The sequence below is a fragment of the Meleagris gallopavo genome, chromosome 1 (assembly GCF_905368555.1).
Source record: "Meleagris gallopavo chromosome 1, MGAL_WU_HG_1.1, whole genome shotgun sequence".
Taxonomy (NCBI): Eukaryota; Metazoa; Chordata; class Aves; order Galliformes; family Phasianidae; genus Meleagris; species Meleagris gallopavo.
The window spans coordinates 42483893-42506899 of record NC_139404.1 but is presented as its reverse complement, the minus strand read 5'-3'; the positions used below and the strand labels follow the sequence as shown (position 1 = coordinate 42506899).

General features: G+C 33.7%; 1 long non-coding RNA gene across 3 annotated transcripts in view; it reads right to left on the bottom strand.

Annotated features, from left to right (window-relative positions):
* The window catches only part of LOC146545264 (uncharacterized), a 61995-nt gene that overhangs the window by 14223 nt on the left and 24765 nt on the right, over positions 1 to 23007 (bottom strand). For 2 of the 3 annotated variants that reach the window (XR_014882939.1, XR_014882940.1), the window contains exons 1-4: positions 7676 to 7810; positions 6718 to 6766; positions 3374 to 3498; positions 2061 to 2184 (exon numbers count right to left, since the gene is read on the bottom strand). This is a non-coding gene — a long non-coding RNA (uncharacterized LOC146545264). Of the gene's footprint in view, positions 1 to 2060; positions 2185 to 3373; positions 3499 to 6717; positions 6767 to 7675; positions 7811 to 23007 lie in introns of those variants that run through there. The other variant, XR_014882941.1, reaches the window with a different exon arrangement.

Genomic DNA, 23007 nt, shown 5'->3' with positions numbered 1-23007 from the left:
TGAAGCAGCCAAGAAGCTATCTTTAATTGCATCGATTAGTGCCATCTGCATTGCTTTGACTATTGCAGACTGTTGATGTAGACAAAGTTTCAAGATTTTGATGTTAGTTCTTACACAGTTCTTCACAAGCAGAAGTGTATTTTTTTCCTTCTGATATGACTCTAATCAAATTAATATCTTCCTCTTGGGCTTTTTTATTTATTTATTTATTTATTTATTTATTTTTTCCCCCTATCTGTTCTGTGAAGCTTCAGATGTTCAAAGCAAATAGAAACCCAACCCTTTCATTTTTGTTTTGCTTACGGCCTATTTAAACAAAAGTACCAAAAAAAAAAAAAAAAAAAAAATGTGTAAATGTTTTCTGTGCTTCTACTACTTTACTTAAGGCTTGCAAAACTCCCAGTTACCTTCCTTGATACAGACAAATATCTAATACAAGCCAAGGAATTTAACTTGAAAATAGATTTGAAGGAAGAAAAGGAAAGACTCCTTCAAGTAGATTAACCATAAAACTAACCATAAAAACAAGTTATAATAAAAATAAAACCTTCCCTTGATTAAAACATAATAAAGACCACAAAGATATTCTACTTCAAATAACTGTCTACACTAAGTTTCTTGACTATGAAGTTGGCTTGGCATAGCATTACCCTGCTTCTTAAGTACTTCTTAAAATGATATGGGATTTTTTCCTGACTTTTGAAATCAAGAACCACATCCCACTAGCCCATCTATGTGTAAAATTAACAGTAAGAATATGAAGAGCTCCTGAGAGGCCAAAACCCCATTTTCTGTCACATCTAGCTGATTTTTGCCTAACTTTTAGTGAGATAGTTTTGAGAAAGCAGATTTTATAGTCCCCCAACATTTCTTAGTTATAGAAAGTGATAATGATAGATTTTTTTTTCCTAAACTCTAACCAAATTTTTTCATGCTACTTTAGCACAAAAATTTTAATTCTGTCCACCTTGGATACTAAGAATAAATTGTGCTCTCTTTTCCATGGTACCACGGTATTGTCATTGTCCTCACTTGGCCTATGTAGAGACATGAGCTACAAATTGTGCTTCATCCATAATCATGCCAAAAGCAGCAAATGAAGAGTTCTTGATTTTGTTTCTTTTTTTTTTTTTTTTTCCCCCCACTCTTTGAAACTTTACACTGTGTTTTTAAGGTATGATAGCAATGGGAAAAATGTTAAGAGAACAACTTCATGACTTGGGGGATTTCTGGGGGGAAGTGCACATGGAAAAAATCATAAGCATCCTTGTTTAAAACATAGTAGATGGGAGAAAAACTAGTGTTGCCTGACTGGAAGTGGTAGCTGACTTTTTGCTATGAATGAAAACTGAGAAATATAATAAAATCAACTACTGTTCTCAAAGTGAAAACAAATGACTTGTTTTGGTGAAGGAGGGAAGAATACATGCCAAGCTACAAAGCAATGTGTGACATGGGCAGGAGCATAGTCTTTGTAGATGCGTTCAATAGCTTCAAGCAATATTTATACAAACATACAGATTTGTTTTGTCAATGTCAGAAAAAAGCTGCTATAAGAAATCAAATGTTAAATTATACAATTTTTGACTGTGTAGCTAAGTAGGAAAAGTCCTATATGAAAAAAAATTAACTGTTCAATGGTATAAGGGAATGAAAATTCCCTTTGTTCATTCACACACTTGACAACAAAAAAATAAAACACTGAAAAAATCTGAGAATATTATAGGACTCATCCCTCAGTCTCTCAGAGTGAAATCCCTAACAGCCATCTGCAAAATCATGTCCATACTTTTTGGTTTGGAAGTAACTCAATTTCATTCAAATAACTACCAAACATACTTAACAAAAGCATTTCTTAAAAAATATTTTTTATTCTTTGTTATAGAATACAATACCCCAGAACAAATATTTGTAGAGAAATATGTGGAAAAGGAAGATGAGAAGTTAAAAGGTCATTCTGCCTCATCCATTTATTTGTCACTTATTTGTGACTCAACTATGACTAATAACTTTTGCTAAACAGAGGAATGAGTGGTAATATTTTCCCATGTAGCAGTTACCTGAATATTAGCAGAATCTCCTCCTAACCTCACCAGATGTGTATCTTCCAAGCTGGAAGGATATGCTTGTCCGGCTCTTTGATTAAAAGTAATTATCCCCAGACTTCCTGAATGAGAACACGTCCTGTGGAAACAGAGGGTGTGCCCATAGCATTTCTTACGTTGTTTGAGCTTTTTAGATTCTGAAAGTTCACTTGCAGAAAGTTTCTGAAAGGGTTGCTATGTTTTTCCTTCTAAAATTATTTAAAAGACACCAATTGTCTTTTGAAATTAGAATCCTGTGATAAGTGTGCACACTATGTTCCAATATGATGATAGTATCATACTCTTCGTATTTCTTCTTAGCTACTGTATCTTTTTCTTTAGATACCATTTTAGGAATTGGGTTTCATTAAGCACAAGATCAGTGATCTGCTCAATTAAAAAACGTAATATGAAGGCATAGTAGACCCAAATACTTGCCTTAATTAAAGGTGTAAAACTTTAGGTCAATTTTCATTTTTTCATGCTACTTTAGCACAAAAATTTTAATTCTGTCCACCTTGGATACTGAGAATAAATTGTGCTCTCTTTTCCATTTATTTCATTGAAAATTGTGGGGTTTTTTTTTTGTTTGTTTGTTTTTTTGTTTTTTTTTGTGGTAGGTCACAAATAATTCAAATGAAATTATTATTTTATTTCTTTATTTCTGGATCAAGTTTAAAAAGTTACTGGTTAGTAGAAATATGAGAAATACATGCATGCTCTAAAAAATAAACAGATTAAGCAACATCGTTTGTGTATCATTGGAAGGGAGTTTTAGGAAGATATGTCTGTCTATAAATTTCTTCCTAATTGTAACACTTTATTTGCAGTGAGGATATCTTCTGTAATGCAAGTCAATTTGTATTTAATATCTCAAGACATGGAAAAGGCTGGTGTCTGTAGAAAGTACATTCAACAAGGAGAGGATTTCAGAAAACCTGAAGTGAAAGTGTGTACTCCAAATCTTTCCCCTTCCAAAGGATTAGAACTACTATCAGGCAATAGATCATCAGATAATTCATACTGAAAAGGATCACATCTACCTCTCTAATTAGGGTGAGATAATAAGAATTAAATTTTCAAATCAGAAGGAAACGAACCCTTGGACACTAAACCAGGCTGACTTGAATTGCCAGATCCCTGCAGCATAGCTTGTATTTCCATATTATAAAGCTGGCATTCAAAAGCTACCTTGTTACTCAGCAAATGCAAACACAGCTTGAAATGCTTTCAATAATCTAAGGTCCATGTGGTCATGTGAAAAAGGCAGTGAGCTTGAGTAATGCTACCTTGTAAGTAGTAATCCTGCCTTGCAATAGGACTGATCAGGTTTGCTGCTGTGGTGTGTTACTTCCTTTTGAACATGAGCACAATGAGCTTGTGTCTCTTGAAGCAGATGTAGGCCAAGTATGTCCTACAGAAGAGAAGCATAAGATTAGTTCCTTAAGCAACCCTGGAAAACACCATGCCTGGTAGAGAGTTCCCTGAGGTACGTTTCTGGTGTTCCAGTTTTTTTTTTAGTGCCCGAGGAAGATTTCTAGAGTGTCAGGCATAGACGCCTCCATAAATTAAATTTTAGAATCTTAAGTACTTTTAGAAGTGAGTCCAGAAATAGTCCCACTTTATACACTGAAGCTCATACAGAAAAAAAATACTAGCTGGCCACTTTTAATGAAAGCAGGAAAATATGGGGGGAAAAAAAGCCATTTAAATTTCAAATTAAAGACCATATTGTGTGATTCATATTCATAGAGTAAGTAGGGAAGAAAAATTAAGTTTGGAGTAGCTCTTTTGATCTGATATTTTCTGATTTCTCAGTATAATAAGAGAGATTTTAGAAGACATTTAAGGAACAGGAAAATAAATTTTAGCTGAGAAGCAGCTCCATTCAAAAGATTTTATTCACATGAATAAAATAATAATAATAAAAACAACCAGACGTAATAATAATAAAAATATATATAATATAATAAAAAATAAAAAATAATAATAAAATAATAAAAACAACATGTAATAATCAGGTTTAACTAAAGTAGAAAGTGATAAAAGAGAGGAAAGTAACAAAAGTTGATTAATGAACAAACATAGAAAGGTAATCTCCATTTCAGTTGATAGTCAAGTAGTCAAAACCATCCATTCTATAAATAAACTTATACCATATCTTGGGCTTACATGTTTTATTATTTCAGTACATATAAGAAGAAATTTGTAATGATGACATCAGCCTACAAAAAATGTTTTCATAGCAAGAGAATCATAAAAAACCAAACAGTAAATCCATTTTTATAAACAGAGAATCATAATACAAATCTAATATTGTAAGCTATAGAAATATAATATATATAACATATAATATATAAAATATAACATATAATATTATATATATATATTATATTAAAATCAGTATGAAATAAAGAGACTTTAATGATCAACTCTACAGGTAATTTCTCAGCATTTTTTTTGCTGACTGAAATTGAACATGCAAACAATCCTGCAAGTTCCCTCTAATACTTCAGATGGAAAACATCCTAACACATTTGATGTGCTTCCACAAGTATAAAACTGAAAACTCAGTAATCAACAATGTCACTCACTATATTTAGTCCTATCTATAATAAAAAACTATAGATTAGCACACCAGCAATCTGTAAAATTGTTACGCCATCTCATTCTGAATATCCAGCCATTCACACACAAATACTTTGCAATAACTAAATAAATCCAAAAAGGATTTAAAGGTTTGATTTCTACTGTTTACTATTTTATTTATTTATTTATTCATTCGTTCATTCATTTATTTATTTATTTTGTAAAATCATACAGGTATTTTAGAAAGGCTCAAATCTACAAGATACTTGTGCACTAATACCTTCTCCTGAACAAGTAGCAATAATGATGGCTAAATTTCTCGGTAATTCAATCAGTAATTCAGATACCTTTTTATGTTCAACAACAATTTCAGATGTCTGCTGTACTTTCAAAGATATTAAACTCATAGGCAAGTGCATTCAGTAATACTTCAAATAGGAGAATGGTGTATTTGTAGAGATTTTTATAGAGAATATCATGAATGATGTGTGTCTGTTATTAGAAGATAAGCATCTGTACATAATTAAACTATAGAAATCTGTGATCTTCTTTATGTTGCTTCTGATCTTGGTCCAGAAACGCTCTAAATGTGTGAAGTGGTTAATTTTTCACAGAATATATTTTAAACATCATGTTATCATCTATTCAGTATAAGTTCCAAAAGTGATTTACTGAAAATAATTAATGTAATTAATGGTGAAAATTAAATCATTCAAAAATGTTAATAATTATTTCATATATGCCTCTGTAGAATTTGGCATTATTTTGCAGATGTAGCTGTAATTTTAGGATACTAGGAACATTTCTGGCTGCAGTTAAATGTTTCTAAAAAGATTCCAGCCTTTTATTTTTCTTTCCTTTTTTTTTTTTCCTTTTTTTTCCCCTTTTTTATTTCTTTTTTCTTTTTTCTTTTTTCTTTTTTCTTTTTTCTTTTTTCCTTTTTTTTTTTTTCTTTTTTTTCTTTTATGTGATGGTATAATAAACTTCATTATTAATTATATTTATTTTTGTTGGTTTGAATTTCCAATAAACAACACATTTACACACACCTACAATATCACATAGAACATAAAGAAATAGAAAGGAGTTACAGAGTCTGTAAAATGGAATTAACTTGTACTATAAATTTTCATATTAAATCAAAATGAAAGAGAAAAATTTATGAGAATGAGCAAAGCTTAGCTGCACTGTGGCAAACTTAGTGGCTAACAAAACATTTTCAAATCATCAAAAAAGTGGCATTCTGAAATACTTGAAGACTTTCTGTCCCTTTCCAGGACTATGCTCAAAAAAATTGCTTTAAAAATGCAATACTATAACACACTTCCAAAATTAAATACTATGAAGGGCAAATGGTCATTTTAAATGGAGATGTAGATTTATTTGTACAATTAGACTGATGTAAATGTATTATTAGACATATTCAGATAAACACTTCTCAGTGAAATCACTTACAAAATGCTATCTGAATTATTTGTAGACAGAAGGCAGCATAATGCTGTTCATTTTAGATAGTTTTCCAGCAATGCTGGAAAATGTTGAGGTAGCAATTAGAACAGTACTGAAGAAAATTAATGTACTTTCCAGAAATTCATGCTGATATTGCAGTGCAAGAAGAGGCTCTTGTTCTTTTCTAATCATGCATTCCAAAACTTGTAGCATGTTTATGAAATATTTATTTAAGCTGGTCCTTCTTGCTGCCTCCTACTATAAGGCATGCACATGTCCTCCTACATGAGTTTGGAAATGCACATTATCTGTGTCTTATAATATTCCAGTGATACGTGAATCAACATCTTGAGATATAAACAGAAATTGTTTGAACAGAACATTACATTTATTCAGTCCTGGGTAGAACCTAGGAGATCATGTCTGCTGGATAAGAACTCAAATTTTTGCCAACTATAGCTTAATCACATTATATCCTCTGTCTAAATCAGAAAGAGAGAGCTATCAAGCAAAAGGTGAATGCACACGTTAAAACAGATTTAGGGAATTTTATCCTCTTATTACCAGTTTCAACAAGTTCCTTACTATTTCATACCTATCTGCTAAAAGGAGCGTTGAAATTCCTGGGGGCTAGTAAATCTTTCCTACAAATAAAAAAAAATATATATGATTACAAACTATATCTGCTTATTTTCTTTAATGTGTTATAAACAGTATCATTCAAATCATTTTGAAGAGAAGAAATTAAAGCATTTATTCACTCATGGAGCTTTTGGGAATATTACTTCCAAAATGTGTCAGAGAATTAAAGTTGTCCATCAATATGCTCAGGTTTGATGGTGTGGGACTTCTTTTCAGAAAAAGTATAATAATAGAACTCATGGTATCAGCCACTTAGATCAGTATCAGTGTATAAAGCAATACCACATACACACAAAGAGAAATAGGCTTTGATACTACTATCTGAAAATGATTCCTCTGCTTAGGTACTGCCACACTGAAATTTTTGATCCTTTCCATAGTACTAGATCTGAGGACTCCTTGTTTTCATTGGCACAACGGGATATTTTCAAAAGCAGCTTTCGTGCTTACTCTTCACAGAGAAAAGAACATTCAATCTCACAGCGCTGTGATGACTAGGATTGACTGCCCATAAAAGAAAGAGAAAGAAAAGAAAACTCAAGAGGTTTCACCTCTTCAGGGCAAATGAAAGCTACAGCAACCTACCATACACACTATAAAGATAGCAAATATCCACACCTTCTATATTAGGCTAAGTATACAAATCTAGATAAAACACCTACATGCTTTCCCTTGTCTCGGTTTCCTCAGTGGTTTGAAACACTTCTTTGATCTCAGATTAGAGTCCCCTAGGGTGTTTTTGATCTCAGCCCCTGTAGCTTATGATTTCTGATCTGATCTCGTTTCACTTGTGTATCCAGTTTTATGCTTCTGGTGTTTTCACCTTCTCTGCAACTTGCTGTGGTCAGTGACAGACTACTTCACACTCCCTTAATCAACTTCCAAAACAAGGTAACATGTTTCTTACCTACCTTAATTTGTAGATTAGTCTTAAAAACTGGCAAACATTTCCAGAGGTCAAGAGGATTAGAAAGGCAAGGGTCTTCTGAAGGTAGTGGCCCACTGTCCAATAGTGAAATGGGAAAAAGAGCACAAATAGGCACTGGTCAAAATATCTGCAATTTGCGTCCAACCTGGGGAGTCTTCTGTAACTATGATATGAGCATCTAGCTTTGACTATATTACTCTTAAATAGAGTATGCAAACATTAAACATTAAAGGAGAATTAACCATTAATGTTGATAGAATGGAGACCACAGAACAATAAAGGGGAATTCAAGGGTGTGTTTAGGTTGAACTACAAGAGAAAAATGAGAAGAGAGAGTTTGGAAAATTAAAATACTGAAACTTTTCATCTCTAGTTGACCTGATTTTATTGTTTAAATCCAAGAAAAGTGCTTCACTTGAAAAACATTTTTTTCCTTCTTTCTCCTTTTTAACATCTTAGTGATTCTTTTAGTTATCCTGCCTTAGATGGGTCAAACTGGAAATAAAAATAAATATATTTAGAACTGGTTTTTAAATTCTCTACCTATACAACTCCTATCATATTGCTATTTTCTCTTGCTATACATTAGACTCCAATGCCACTCAATTTTCCTTATCGGGTAAAAATGGACATAATACAGCCTTTCTTTGGTGAGCTAGAACAAGTTAGTATATAAACTGGTTACAATGCCACAACAATCCAGAAACTCTTTCATGAAGTTCTTGGTGCTAAAATAAAGAAAATTTCCTTTCAAGTTACCTCTGACATATCACATTATACTTATTTATTATTATTAAGTTATGCAAGTAACTTAATGATTTGTCTACCTAAACAAATTTCAAAAATCCACCTATGTAGGTGCACTATCTTCTCTACTAAATTTTCAAAAGGTATTCACTACCTCTCATGTTTTAATTTGTATTCATTTCTCAGTTGTGTAAACTCACAGTTGTATCAGTTGATGGTTGTAGTTGTTAACAGTGGGTGCTCAAACTAATTTTGAAGAAGGAATACCACTGGAGTAGATGGCATAATAATTATTACCACACAACAGAAAATACTTAAAAGATAGAAGTTTGAAAATGCTCTCTAACGCAGTTTATGAAATGCATTGCGAGACATGGAGTCCAAGGTAAACAAGAAGACAAAAAGAAGCATTCCTGTATGAGAATGCAAAGACTGTGCTTCTTGTATGCGTGGGAATGCAGACACAGGGCTATTGGCTAAGAGAAATATTTTAATCTCCTTTGATTGAAATGAAAAATGAAAATAGTTAAATAAATTTTGAATTTAAAATACTACTAAAGCTAAAATGTAATGAAGATGTAGGGTGAGAATTCCCCATGCTATAAAATGGATTACCTTGCTATCCATAATCATAGTCAACTGTTCATTACTTTGCCAGTCTGCACTTTTAATTTGGTTGAAGCAGTCTGAGATTTTGCATGTTTACCCTGGAGAGGTAATTTTCTCTCCAGGATTCCCCCAACATTTTGGCAGTTGTTAATGCTTTTCCTGTCCCTCCAGGAAATGAAAGAGTTGATGAGGACTGACTGATAAGAGGAACTGTCTGCTGTTCCCTTGAAGACTGGGCTGAAAGCTAGTTGTTTTCCTGGATGAGACAGGATGTTGGACCATTCTCTGACATCAGTGCTTTTCCCACATCTACCTCATTAGGCCTAAGCAGCTCAACCTTTCTGGAAAAGCTTTCAGCTCCCTTTCTGATTTCTCATCAAAGCTAGAACTAGTACACCATCTTTAAACTGACAAACAATCTCCAAATAAAACAGTAATTTCTCTTCATTTCTTTCCTCAATCCAGACATTTATTCTTAACTGACAAGAAGGAACAGATTTTGTGGAAATAGCTTTAGAAAATTATCATAATAATAAGAGACAGATTTGGCACTTGAAATTCCCAACTGACGCTCTTAAACAGGACCCCTTATCTGTTCAGCCACTGTATGTAGATAATGGGTCAGTTATCTAAAGATCAGTTGATTTCCAGTTGCCACCAGAAAAAGTATTGCTTTCACAGTAGCACCATCAATAAGTTTCAGACTTTTTGTATGAACCATTTGCATACTGACATAATAAAAGAAATTCATATCTTTTCATGCGTTTAAATAATTGAAAATAAAATTCTTACCATTAAAAACAGAATCTTTAACTAAATGCCATAAAAGTCAATTTAAAAATTAAGTAGAACTGGACAATATTTGTTTTAGACTATACTACTAGAAATCATTTTCAATAATAATACTTCTAAAATAGTCCGAAAGAGTAGAAGAAGATCTTTAGTTTTTAATGAGAGAAGCTGGGCTAGATAGCCTTGACTAACCAACTATTCCATTTCATTGGAAAATCATTACTCAGATGTTCCACTGGCATTAGTAATAACAACAGTACCATTATACCGTACTGAAAACTGTGCAATCAGTGTGGTGTTTTAAAATCACTTCTAGAAAACTATGCTTTTTAAATTGCTATCTGCTTAAGTGCCTAAAACCCCTAAGCTATGTGTTCTGTGCAAGTGAAGTTACATTAGGGTCGTGATTTATAGATAAAAATTCTACAGCAGACAGTACTGGAAAGAATATTTCCTGGACATTAACTAAAGAAAACACTGAAAAAAATTATGTAAAAAACTTCACTGAAGATCTTAGTGCTACATAAAAGCACTGTTGTGAGCATCCTTTCAAAATAAAGATTTACTTAACATCCTGAATCTGCAGTACGTATGTCTGTTAAAAGGGAAAAAAGCCTAAAGGAAATTGGTTAGTACTAACAGAAGGATTTGAGATACTCTGGCTTGAAAAATTAGAGATCAAAAGGATTATTTCAGCAGAGAAAAAATTATATGGAAGTGAGCAGTACAGGTGCCTACACAGGAGATATTTTTAAAATAAACAGTAATAATAATTAAACCATAGAAACATATATAACTGTGATTTCAAGGCAAATAGCTGATTATTAGTTGCTCAATGCTCATAATGAAACTGCAAAATAATAGCACAAATTTCAAATTCATTAATAAAAATGAAAGTGCTTCTGTTTACTAAAACCACTGTAGAAGGAACAGGAAATTAAAGAGCAACTTTTCTTTCACTCCTTCTTTTGTATTGATTTTATGAGGTGTATATGGGAATAAGGAACAAGTTGGTTTATTTTTGTTTTACAAAAAACTTGTGGTTCTAAGTTAGTTTGGTTGATACAGACTTATAAAAATTGACTAATTTTTCTCTCATTTTACCAAATGATAAAATGGCAGTAACCATCTTACTGCTTGTGAACAAATGTATTAGAGAACATTCCTGAGATTACAAGATTAAAGACATGAGCAGACAAACAAGTTATTCCATGGTACACCAATGTTTGAATCTTTGCCACACCAATTTCTTTTCAGGAACTACTCATATGCAGTGTTCTTACTCTGAGGCATATGCTGGTAAATTTCAGGGAGATTATTCCTCTCCTGCAGAAGAATATGCTCTCTCATGTTTCCACAGAGTAAGAACACGTAGTTTCTGTAGAAAAATTCTTCTGTCAATTACTACATAGTTTATCTTGCAAAATACATATACCAAAAAAAAAAAAAAAAAAAAAAAAAGAAAGAAAAAAGAAAGGTACTTTTCACAGTAGAGAGGACAGATCATGCAGAAAAAAACACAAGCATGTTGGATGAATTCATGAAAACTGCACTGTTTAGCAACAAATGCTTAACATCATTATGCATTTCATACAGTGATAAGGCCTTATTGGATCAATGAATCCTACCTCCTGTATAATACAGACTGCAGAACAGAATCTATTCGCTCAATTACATGTGCCATAACATAAAGACATTCAATTTGGGTAAGAAAAGCTATTTAAGAGCTGGAATAATTTTTAATAATTCATTGCAATATTGCTGAAAAACAAGATCCTTATTCATTTTTAGAATATATACCACATTAAGTTTCTGTAACAGGCATAGAGTAAACCATTCCATTCCAAGTGATGGAAGTCTTATCAGGTCATTACTTGAACTTCTCAGTATAGCACAGTTTTCTGGTATTAGAGCATATATGTATTGCTGCTACACTTTCTCTAATTCTTATACATCAAAGACTACAGTGAAGAATCTAGGTTTACTTTCAAATATTACTAGTATTGTCTGTTATTAGCACTAGTTGTTTTTTTAAAAGATCATTATGACAATCTTCGAAAAGTCATTGCCTAATACTTTTTTACATTCACTTGTGTCATGATTTCTGTAACCTTTTTATATTTTAAATTTATATTTAATTAATATTCCTTCATGAAATCAGTACAGTCTAGAGCCTCTACAGATATAAAACAACTTTAGATATAAGCTTGTCAATGAAGTTCCCTTGGAACATGCGGAAACATAATTTTCTATAGGGATGAGAGTCCACCAGTCACTGAAATACTTCAAAATTGAATACACATTTTATTTTCTCCATCTAGAACAAGCAAAAAAAAAAAAAAAAAAAAAAAAAAAAAAAAAAAGGATAAGCAGTTGATGAGAGGAAACCATTAAAATGAATGGGTAATCTTATTTTATGAAAAAAATAAGAAGCTGGTTTCCAGAATCATTCTGTAATTCCTTTCATTTCCTTGTAAGTCAAAATCTATAATAAATCTTTTGAATATTAATATTAGTATTTTCTTTTCTGGTTTTTTTTTTTTTAGGTCCCTAAACATACAGATGCAATTGTCCAAGTATAGAAGAAGAAAAAAAAAGCAGTGAAAACATGGAACGGATATTTTTAGGGTATTTTTCTGTGAGGGAAGAATTCTAATCTGTGGCATTTAAATACAAAGATGGGGAAAGGGCTGAATCGGTGTTTTCCTTTTAAACAAGCAAATATATTTCCTGTTTCCCTTTATAACCAAATTATCAATAGATTGAAAATGTAATTCACTGAACATCTGCTGTTCCTCTGTTAGATCAAATCACTTAAAAAGTGATTCTGTATGACAAAAGACAGGGAGAAGGTGCTCATCAGGCTTAAAGGCTTTTCAAGAAAACTGTTACAAGATGGGCAACCTTTCTTGCATCATTCTACTCTATGTCTCCTATCAGTATTGCTTAAAATCTTGGTGACACGAACCTCAGCAACTTTGCAGACAACATCAAGCTTTTTGGTGTGGTCTACACACTGGAGGGAAGGGGTGCTATTGAGAGAGACCTTGACAAACTTAAGAGGTGGGCTGATGTCAATGTCATGAAGTTCAACAAGGCCAAATGCAAGGTGCTGCACCTGTGTCAGAGCATTTCCAAGCAGAAATACAGGCATACCACATAAGGATTGAGAGCAAGGACTTTGGGACACCAATGGATGAAAACTTCAACATAAGCTGTCAGTATGCAGTTGTAGCCCAGAAAGCCAACCATATTCTGGATTGCATCAAAAGGAGTGTGGCCAGTAGGTTGAAGAATGTGATTATCCTGCTCCACCTTTGTGCAGTACCTGGAGTACTGTATCCACCTCTGCATCCAGGACCTGTTAGAGTGGATCCAGAGAAGTACCATAAAGATGATCAAAAGGCTAGGGCAGTTCTTCTATAAAGACAGACTGAGAAAGTGGGAGTTGTTCAACTTAGAGAAGTCTCTGGAGATACCTAATAGCCCTCTAGTACTTACATGGTGTGTGCAAGAAAGATGGTGAGGGACTCCTTGTCAGGGAGTCCCCGTCCTTGGAGGTGTTCGAGGTAAAGTTGGATGAAACTCTCGGAGGTGTACCTGAGCATGGCATAGATGTTGGAATTGGAAGATCTTTAAGGTCCCTTCCAATCCCGATCATTCTATTATTCTATGATTCTGTTTATCATCTTCTGTAGTGGAGTAGAATATTGTCTGGACTCAATCACATACCAAATTTGGTTTGGACTCATCTTTATAGTAAGGGCTAGGTCTTGGCTCTTTAGAAATTCCTTTTTACAGGACAATGCCAATTCTCTTTACTAGATAGTAATTTTAACTACAAATTCACTGAAGACATTTTGAACCAAATATACAAGAATTATTATTTATGTATACTCATTCACAAATATTATAGAAACTTTGTATCATAGGCATTATATATTCCTTATAATATATAAGAGCAGATTATTTTTACATTGTTGATCTTCAAATATCTAAGCCTGATGCCTAGATTTAGAGCCTAGGTCACTGATGGTCTGACAAGCAAATGAAGAGAATATGTGTGTAAGCCTTATCTTAGATGCCTTATCTTAGATCCCTAACTGAATCCAGTCATAAAAGGGCCAGACATTGTGGTCCATGCTCTGAGGAGAATACTATAGTGCAGATGTACCATGGAAGAATTGAATGGCACTCCACAACATTGGTTTGCTTTGCTAAGTGTAACATGAGAAAGCAGCAGCATGTATAGGGATTTCAAGGTCTTTCTGTCTTCATGTGTCTTTTAGTGTTCATATTTGGAATGTTCTGATTTAACCTATTTCTAGCAGAAGGAAAACGTTCTACATTCCATTGTGATAATATTCCTTGGCAGAGTAGTAGACAATATAGTCATTTTGTGCATTTATATTTATATTTGAAGGTCTTCTTCGAAGTATATCTTTGTGGACCCTGTTCAGACTTAGGTTCACGCAATATTTTAATTTAAATTCAGTTCTTTCTTAGACTACAAATCTACATTAGAGTACAAACCCACACAAATAAATTTTTAACCTCTGACACTTCTTGCTTTAATACATTTCTCATCATTACAAAGAAAATTAAATGTGGCTTATTTATTCTAATGGCTAGCTATAGACTGAGAAGCGCTTTCATGTCCCAAAGACTCATATTAAAATAAAATAAAAATAAAAAAATAATTAAAAAAAAACAAACAGTGTAAAGGAGAACCTTAAAGGCTGTAGGCCTGAGGCCTACAGTGTTCATGACTGAAGTTCTTTACTTAGTATCGAGGATGAGGCTTCAATTCACTAGACTATATTACTGATTTTAGTGATGAGCTTTTTCTCCTAAAGAAGTAGGTAAAAAAGAAAGCCGGGTTGCTACAGGTCATAATATAAACTGTGTTGCATTAAATGAGTTGGATGAAGCTTTAGCTATCCCTATTTGAATCATATTTCTGTGGAATTGTGTTACAACTCCTGGTTTTTCATTTATTAAAGGCAAGGAAGTTGAAAAGATGCTCTTTGAAATAAAAATATATTTTAGTTTATGCGCTCCTTGCATCAGATACAATATACAGAGGCTTATAAATGTTATTGTGTTTTCACATTTCTTCTTGGGTAAACGTTAGATATATGATAACAGTAATAGTCTAGCATCAAAAGTATTTACTAAATAAACACATTAATTTTCAAACATATAAAAATACTTGCAATGTTTTATTCCTCATTATTTATTTCATTTTCTTCAGTTCAGCTAATTGTGTATGTCCAGAGGCCTATGCAGGCTTACTGACTTCTTTATCAAAGGTTCTGCAAGAACTTATTTAAAAGGGTGTTGGTAATACATACTTAAAGCTTTTGCTTATTTAGTAATTCTGAGTATGACAGTCAGCTTTGGTTATGCAAACAAAACTCAGATTTTGTTTAAAAATATTTTCCTCTAAGTTTTTATCAACAGCAAATTGTAACTGCTTCTCCAATGGCTTTTCTGCCCTTTGTTTTGCTGTGTTACTTGCTACAAAATTATTCTGTTACCCTTTGCTTCTTTTAATGTTGCCCTAATTCAAGGATATGGTCTTTCTGGAAGAAATCAGTGTTCAGTTGCTCCCTGCTAGTTATTTTTGATGCCACATAAATAAGCAAAAGCCAAAAGAAAAGCTTTTTTTTTTTTTTTAAATTTGTATTGCATACTTTGTATTTAGAGTATGACAAACAGATATCAGAGAACAAGGAATATTCAAGTATTATCTAGTAGTCCACCAATTTCTGGTTGAACCAATCATTCTTAAAACCTTCTGATTTATAATCTTTCAACATATCTTGGGCAACAGCCAATGACTTAAATTCTACCTTTACTAGTTGGCTGCTCCTGCTTTTAGATGTTTCTAACATTTAACAAATTTGCCTGATATCTAATATAAATCTACCAATTGGAGATTGCTTCACAATTTCAGTGATGACAGGACAGCTAGCTACACCTTTTTTCATTCTCAAGCTCCCTATGGCATGTGCTGAAGCAGCAGGACTGATACTGTAAATTACCCATGCTCTTCAATACCTTTTTTCATAGAATCATAGAATCATAGAGTCATAGAATTATAGAATCATAGAATCATGGAATCATAGAATCATAGGACGGCCTGGGTTGAAAAGAACAGTAATGATCATCTAGTTTCAACCCCCCTGCTATGTGTAGGGCCACCAACCACTGGATCAGGCTGTCCAGAGCCACATCCAGCCTGGCCTTGTATGCTTCCAGGGATGGGGCATCCACAACCTTCTTTTCCTCAAGTAGATAATTGTTTTCTTTCTTCACCTAGATTCCAGAAATATTTACATCTGTCTGACAGGTAGGAAAAAAAAAAAAAAAAAAAAAAGCTGCAATACAAAAGATTGAGTCATACCAAGCAGTGAAAAGGAGAGGAGTGAATTAATTTTCCTAGGAACTCTTGCATCAATCATTTCATTATTTCATCATTTTATAAATTTTGAGCACTGACTTTGACATCTTCACCGTTTCTAAGCATTTTTTTTAAAATAAATTCTTAATTCAACTGAAAACACTCTACTAAAAAGTCTGATTCTTTTACTGCACTTTGGATTCGATCATGTTAGTACAGTTTTTATTTCTTTTTGAATGTTCAGGCCTGAATCTCTCAGCTTATTTACTTGTAGTACCCTCTCCTTTTGAGTTTTCTTACACTTTCTATGTTTAATCTACTCTAAACACAGACATAAATTGATTTTTTATTATTCTAATACTCCTTTGCCTATCCTGGATTCTCCATTGATTAAAATCTAAGCTGCTGATTCTCATAAGCAAAGTTTTTATTCCCCTCTGATAATTAAGCGTCCTGAAAATTATTCAGCCATACCTTATAATCTCTTCTGCTCTTCCAGAAATGTAACACTATTTTAAATTAATTAAACTCTCTAGAATAGCCAAATACACTTTAAGGGCTTCTTTAATGTTTTTCTTAAGATTTCTTATGATATCTTTAAGTAAGTGGATAACAAGTAAGCTGTTTAAGGGTGAAATACCTCTCCTATGAGGACAGGCTGAGAAAGCTGGAGCTGTTCAGTGTGGAGAAGAGAAGGCTTTGAGGTGGCCTGATAGTAGCCTCTCAATATATAAAAGAGAAGTATAGGAAACAAGGGAACAGACTCTTTAGCAGGGTCTATTGTAATAGAACAAGGAGAAGTGGTTTCAAGCTTAAAGACATTAGATTTAGGCCAGATACAAGGAAGAAGTCTTTTACAGTGAGAGCGGTGAGGCAGAGGAACAGTCTGCCCAGAGATGTGGTTGATGGCCCATCCCAGGAGACTTTAAGGCGAGGCTGGATCAGGATCTGGGCAACCTCATCTAGCTGTGCATGATGCTTTGCACATGGTCTTTGCAGGCCAATTGGACTAGATGACCTATAAAAGTCCCTTCCAATTCTAAGGATTCTATGATTCTAAAGACAACACTGAAAATATATAAGAATACATACATTAATTTATCTGTGTTCTCTAGCTTTTTCATGTTGCCTCCTGCGTCCTTCATGCTCTCTGCAAATATCATTTACTCAAATATCATCAACTTATAAAATAAAATAGAAAGCTCACATATAATACTCACTTAGGAACTCCAGTGTACTCGAAAATACTGTAAGGAACTGAGTAGATCAGAAACATGGACTGAGCATACCAAAAAACAAACTATGTTAGATTTACTGACATTGAATAACATATTACTATTAAATTTGCTAAACTTAGTTCTCGATTTTTACATCTTTCTCAGAATTATCAGAATCCAATTCATATGCAAGTAACTACATTACATTTTGGAGATAGAGATCTAGAGAAAGGATATTTGTTGAGTTGCTATATCTCTTAAAGACACCTTGTTCAAGAAATTAATTGTGGAAGATTTGGCAGCAAAAATGCTAGCATAAATTAGGTTTCACACAGAGAAGAATCAAGTCACACTGTGGGGAAGTAAAATTTTCTCCATTACTGTGGAATAGGATGTCAGAAAAACAAAAATATGGACAAATTGGAAAGCATTCAGAGCATGACAGTTTTTTTAAGTGCTTGAAGGAGGAAGACATCCAAGAAGAAATTAATGTTGTTTTTTTTCTTTTTTTTTTAAGAAATAAGAATTATTTATTATTTTTCACAGTTATTATTTATGTGCAAATGCTAGGAAACAAACCCTCAGTGGGTATAAATCTGTGCAGTTTAGCTGAGAACAGCGTGTATGTGTTGATTAATAATGGCCCTAAGAACAGAGGCAAAATTTAAGATGAGTATTTAGTAAGAAAATGTAAGTGCAGTACCATGAAAAAAATGTAAAGAACAATTATGTTTAAATCCGACTTCCGAAATAAGTGGAACAACAGACACCACTATGATTAAAAAAGAAAAATATTAAAAATTGAAATTTTAGTGACACAAGGATTATCATCGGTACTACTGCGGCCTTTTCCCATTTCAAACCTGTGGGATCAAAGGAAAAGACAAAATTAGAAGATCTTAAGGTTGCAGTGTTGTGTTTTTTCTTTGTTTGTTTGTTTTGCATGTGTGTGTAAGTTTTTCTTTTAAAGACATTTTAGATCACAGTATACACTAAGTATTAGTGGTCTCTGGAGTTACTATTCTGAAATTTACTCAAACATTAGGAGTCTTACTGCAGAGCACTCTGCAGATCCTAGACCATAGGAAAACATGAGAATAAAATCCAAGGCTTCTATATACTGGAAGGAAATCTGGGCTATTTTACTCTCAAATAAGAAAACAGGGAGGTGCTGCTGTTTGCAGGGCTAAGTTCAGGTTGTGCACATCCACAAATGCACAATGAGCTGGACTCTGCTGGAAGGAAACACAGGGAAACACTTTGACAGATGGTCCCAAGACTAGATTAAAGGCCAGGCTTTGAACAATCTGATCTAATGGGAGGTGTCCTTGCAAACAGCGGGAGTTGGAACAAGATGATATCTATGGTCCCTTCTAATACAAAACATTTATAATTCTATGATCTCAGCTGAGCACAAGGATTGGCTACACAGTCCTAAAAGACTGATATCAAGAACCTTTCAGGAGAACGTAAGTATATAAGGGGAAATCTAAGCACACATATTGCTTAAGTATCCACATTTTTAATTAGCAAGTGATGCTGGTTAGGAAAGTAATCTGGGGAAGTGAAGAAGGGTTGGTGAGAACTGTGGAGTCCAGAAGGAAAAATTATGAGTAGAAGATAATTGTAAATTGGAAATATAGAGGAGAAGAAAGCCAGAAAGAAGAAATAGAAGTCCCTGTGCCAGAGAATGTGGCTAAGGAGAGAAATCAAGGCTGGGAAAGAGACAGGAATGCTCCTGGCATCAATTTAGTGAGCATAAAAAAAATGAAACCATATTTTGAATGAATGGGCAGAAAGATATGTATTCACCAGGGATTCATCTCTTCTGAAAGATTGGAATGGAGTTGGCAAGGCCTAAATTTCACTCAGTTTAAAGCCGGTAATATTTAGAACTTGAATGATTAGAGCTAATCTTGCAAGTTTCTCACAATAAGAATTTCTGAAAGTCGTTAACAAAACAGACATACAAATTCTCTGTTTGTTATTAATAAATGTCTGTATCATGAAGTTCTTAAGAAAAATATCTATTTAATATGTTTATACAGAAACCATAATAACAGAATGTTGCACAATCTGCTTACTACTCTCTTGGCCAGAGCTAATAAAAACTGCTTGATGAAATGGTTCAGTTTCTAGCAGTACAGCTCTGGTGCCTATTTCATAGTAAGAACTGTAAAGGTTTCCTTTCATTCTGCTACAGATTTCAGAGATCTCTTCCATCCTCAATGATTCTATGATTCTATTCTATATGAGCAGCGTGGTAATAGAGGTATAACCACACAGTGTTTTAATCTCTTAGATGGCCAAAGGAGAGATTTACTGTGTAAGAAATACTTTTGCAGTCTTCTATCCCTGAAGTCATTTCCAGACAGGAAAAACCAAGGATGATTATATTATTATTCCTACTACTTATAGGTGTAACTTCCTCTTCCTCCAGTATCTGGAGGTTATATATTTTTGTCATTCCTTTCTTAGGAGGAAGGAACTGAAGTAATCCCCTGCAATGACAACATCAAGAATCTTGGTCTATCCTCTCTAAAAGAAAATGAAGGACAGAAGCTGTTAAGATGCACCTCAGATGTTTGCACACATCTGAAAAGAAAGACCTATTTACCTATTATTGTTAACAAAACCGTTTTGTAAAGGTGAATGTTTTGTTATAAATTGTCGAACAGGTATTATGCTTCTAAATTTTTGTGTTGTATGTGTCCAATTAAAATATAATAAATGCTCTCATAATTGTGCCAACCTTGCATATTCATCTGCTTTCTCATGTGTATGTCATAGTATTGGCACAAACACTTTTCAAAGTTCATGGAAAAATATATCCACTTCAGTCTATCTATATCAGGCTTAAGTCTAGACCTAGAGATTCCAATGACAAAATTCATATCCAAGTCCCATTGTACTGAATAATATATACAGGTTTAAAATAGCCTGACTCCCAGTGTATGTGGCAGTGACTTGAGGTGATAAAGGATCTAGAAGTAAACAAGAATCAGAACACAGCTAACCATAGTCACAAGGCCCATTACAAACCACTGTAATTTGTATGTCAGAGTTCACTGTTCTGAGTGTGATGCCAAGATTGTTTCTGGTTTTCTTTAGAATTGTTTTGGTTGTCTTTACACAGCACTACAGTTCAGGGTGTAATCCAATCCATAGCCCCTGTGTAAAAGTGCTTAGAATTATAGGAAAACCACACAAAATGCAGAGGAAACAAGAAAATGTCAACATGTTAGATGACTTTATCATGAATTATTAGCTAGACACATATTTTGCACTGCAACAGTTATAAAGTACATCCCAAAAATTGGGATTCATGGTAAAATAAACACGTTCCCAATAAGCGGAGATCTGATGCATGGCATAAGTGTGCCACTTTTACAGAAATATTTTAATTGTAAATCATTCTGACAGTAGCCTCCAGGCTTCCATATTTCCCTGAGTTGCACAAAATAATAAGATAATAAAATTAAGGATTACCAATATCTTAAATGAGACTATATAAATGAACTTAACTAATGTTAGTATAATTCTACAATCACATTAGGAAATCTAGAACTGAAATATAAAGGACAAGATTTTAAGATTAATGAAAAAAATAACAAACCTCCCACAACAATCACTTTGTAATGCCACATCTCTTCATTATTTCAAAGTTCCATTTCTCATTAAGTAAATTTTTAGTGCTCTCAATCTGTGCGATGATGTCAGATCACCAAAGTCAGAGCAGGGTCTCTTATTTATGACACCATTAACCAGGAAACATACCAGAGCTTACTATCCAGATTGTTCACAAAATTAGTGGGCTCTAAAGACGTTTCTCATAGGAAACAAACTCTCATGTTACACCCCATTTTCACTCCCCACTATGTCAGTGCATCTCCCCGTTTTCTCCATTTAACACCTCCAGACTCCTTACACTGCAGTCATTAAAAAATTACCAAAAAGGGACTGCTAGTTGATCTTTAATTTCTGGCACCGCATTGCAAGTTAAAGTTGCAGAACATCACAATTAATTTGGGGAAAGCAATCAAGCTAATAAAATTTAAATGTTTCAAATGTTTATCATAGACATCTTGACATCAAACTGGTCTCTTGTGTGAATTTTAAATCAAGCTAAAGAGACTGTTTATATGGCAAGAAGGGAGGGGAAGAAGAAACTAGAGGAGCAAAAGATGTATCCAAAATGTTTGGGAGTAGGAGCAAACCCGTTAATTCAGATGCACTCTGCAAACTAGTGGCAGACAAGCTTGTACAGAGGCTTATTATGTAATAGCTCCATACTTCAGCTATGGACACTGACCAGCCAAATTTGAGTATCATCAGCTTACATTCTTTCCTATAGTCACTTACGTGCTTTTTGGTTGGAACCCCATTCATCAACAAAGTTAGCTCCACTAAGAACAGAGGAAACATGCACTATTACTCCTTAAGTGCTGATCCTCATGAAGCAATAGTGGTAAGAAGGAAGTTTTGGTAAGCTTTTCCCTCAAACACCACTCTGCTCTAAGTAGCTGCAGCTGCAGTAGTCTCTGGTCCAATGCGGTCCAGAAACTAAAACTGAGAACATAAAAAAAAAAAAACAACTTTTTTTCTATAAAGAAAAGGAACTGATTCAATAGGCAGTAAGTTGAAGTAGAACTCGGAGAATTGTGTTACACAAATACGAAGATCGTATATAAAGGGAAATACTGACTAGCTGAACTTACCATCATAATCAACAGTCTTTACAGACCATACTGTGTTGTTTTGGCTCCATTTTCTGTAGTAAGTTGTGGGTTAGTCTCTGTGGTAAGTAGAGAGATAGCATACTATAACACAAAGGGACCTTGGTTTCAGACTTGGCAGCTAGAAACTCCAACATCTAGCAAAAATGTGAAGATTTAGTAATAATCAGAATTGCACAACTTAAGGTTTTCTCAAAGCTTGCCATTTCATTGAAAGAAAATGTTTTTTCTTTCCTAAAAATATAACATGCAGTGTAAACCATTGTTATGCCAATCCCTTCACCCAGATTCATATGAAAAAGTCTTCTTCCAACTGCAGCTAAAGGTAAGATAACTACGGCGGCTCAGAAAATTGATCATTTCTAGTAAGGCTGTGTGAGAATGTGGGAAGTCGGGAGAATTCTGATTTTTTAAACAGGTACAAAAAAAGCATAGCTGAAGGCAAAATACTTTTGAAAAATCTTGTTTACACATCTACTCTTTTTGCAAGGAGAGTTCTCCCTTTATTCCCCCTTCAAAATATAATTTTCTATCACAAGCCATTGGGATCAAATATTTTTCCTATTCATCCTATAATTTTTTTGTTGATTTAGGATCTCTTCCTTTGTAGCAAGGTCTGTTAAAAAGGATCCTTGAAAACCGATAGTAATCAATCTCAAGTTTTTACTAATGTCCGTTTTCACAAAGATCTAGCTGATGGTGATGATGGAGTCTACACATGTTTACATACTTCTGATTCAGCTTCAGAAACTTCTGCTTTTAGTGATTCCTCCTCTATACTTACAAGTAGTTCCCATTTGTTTTGAAA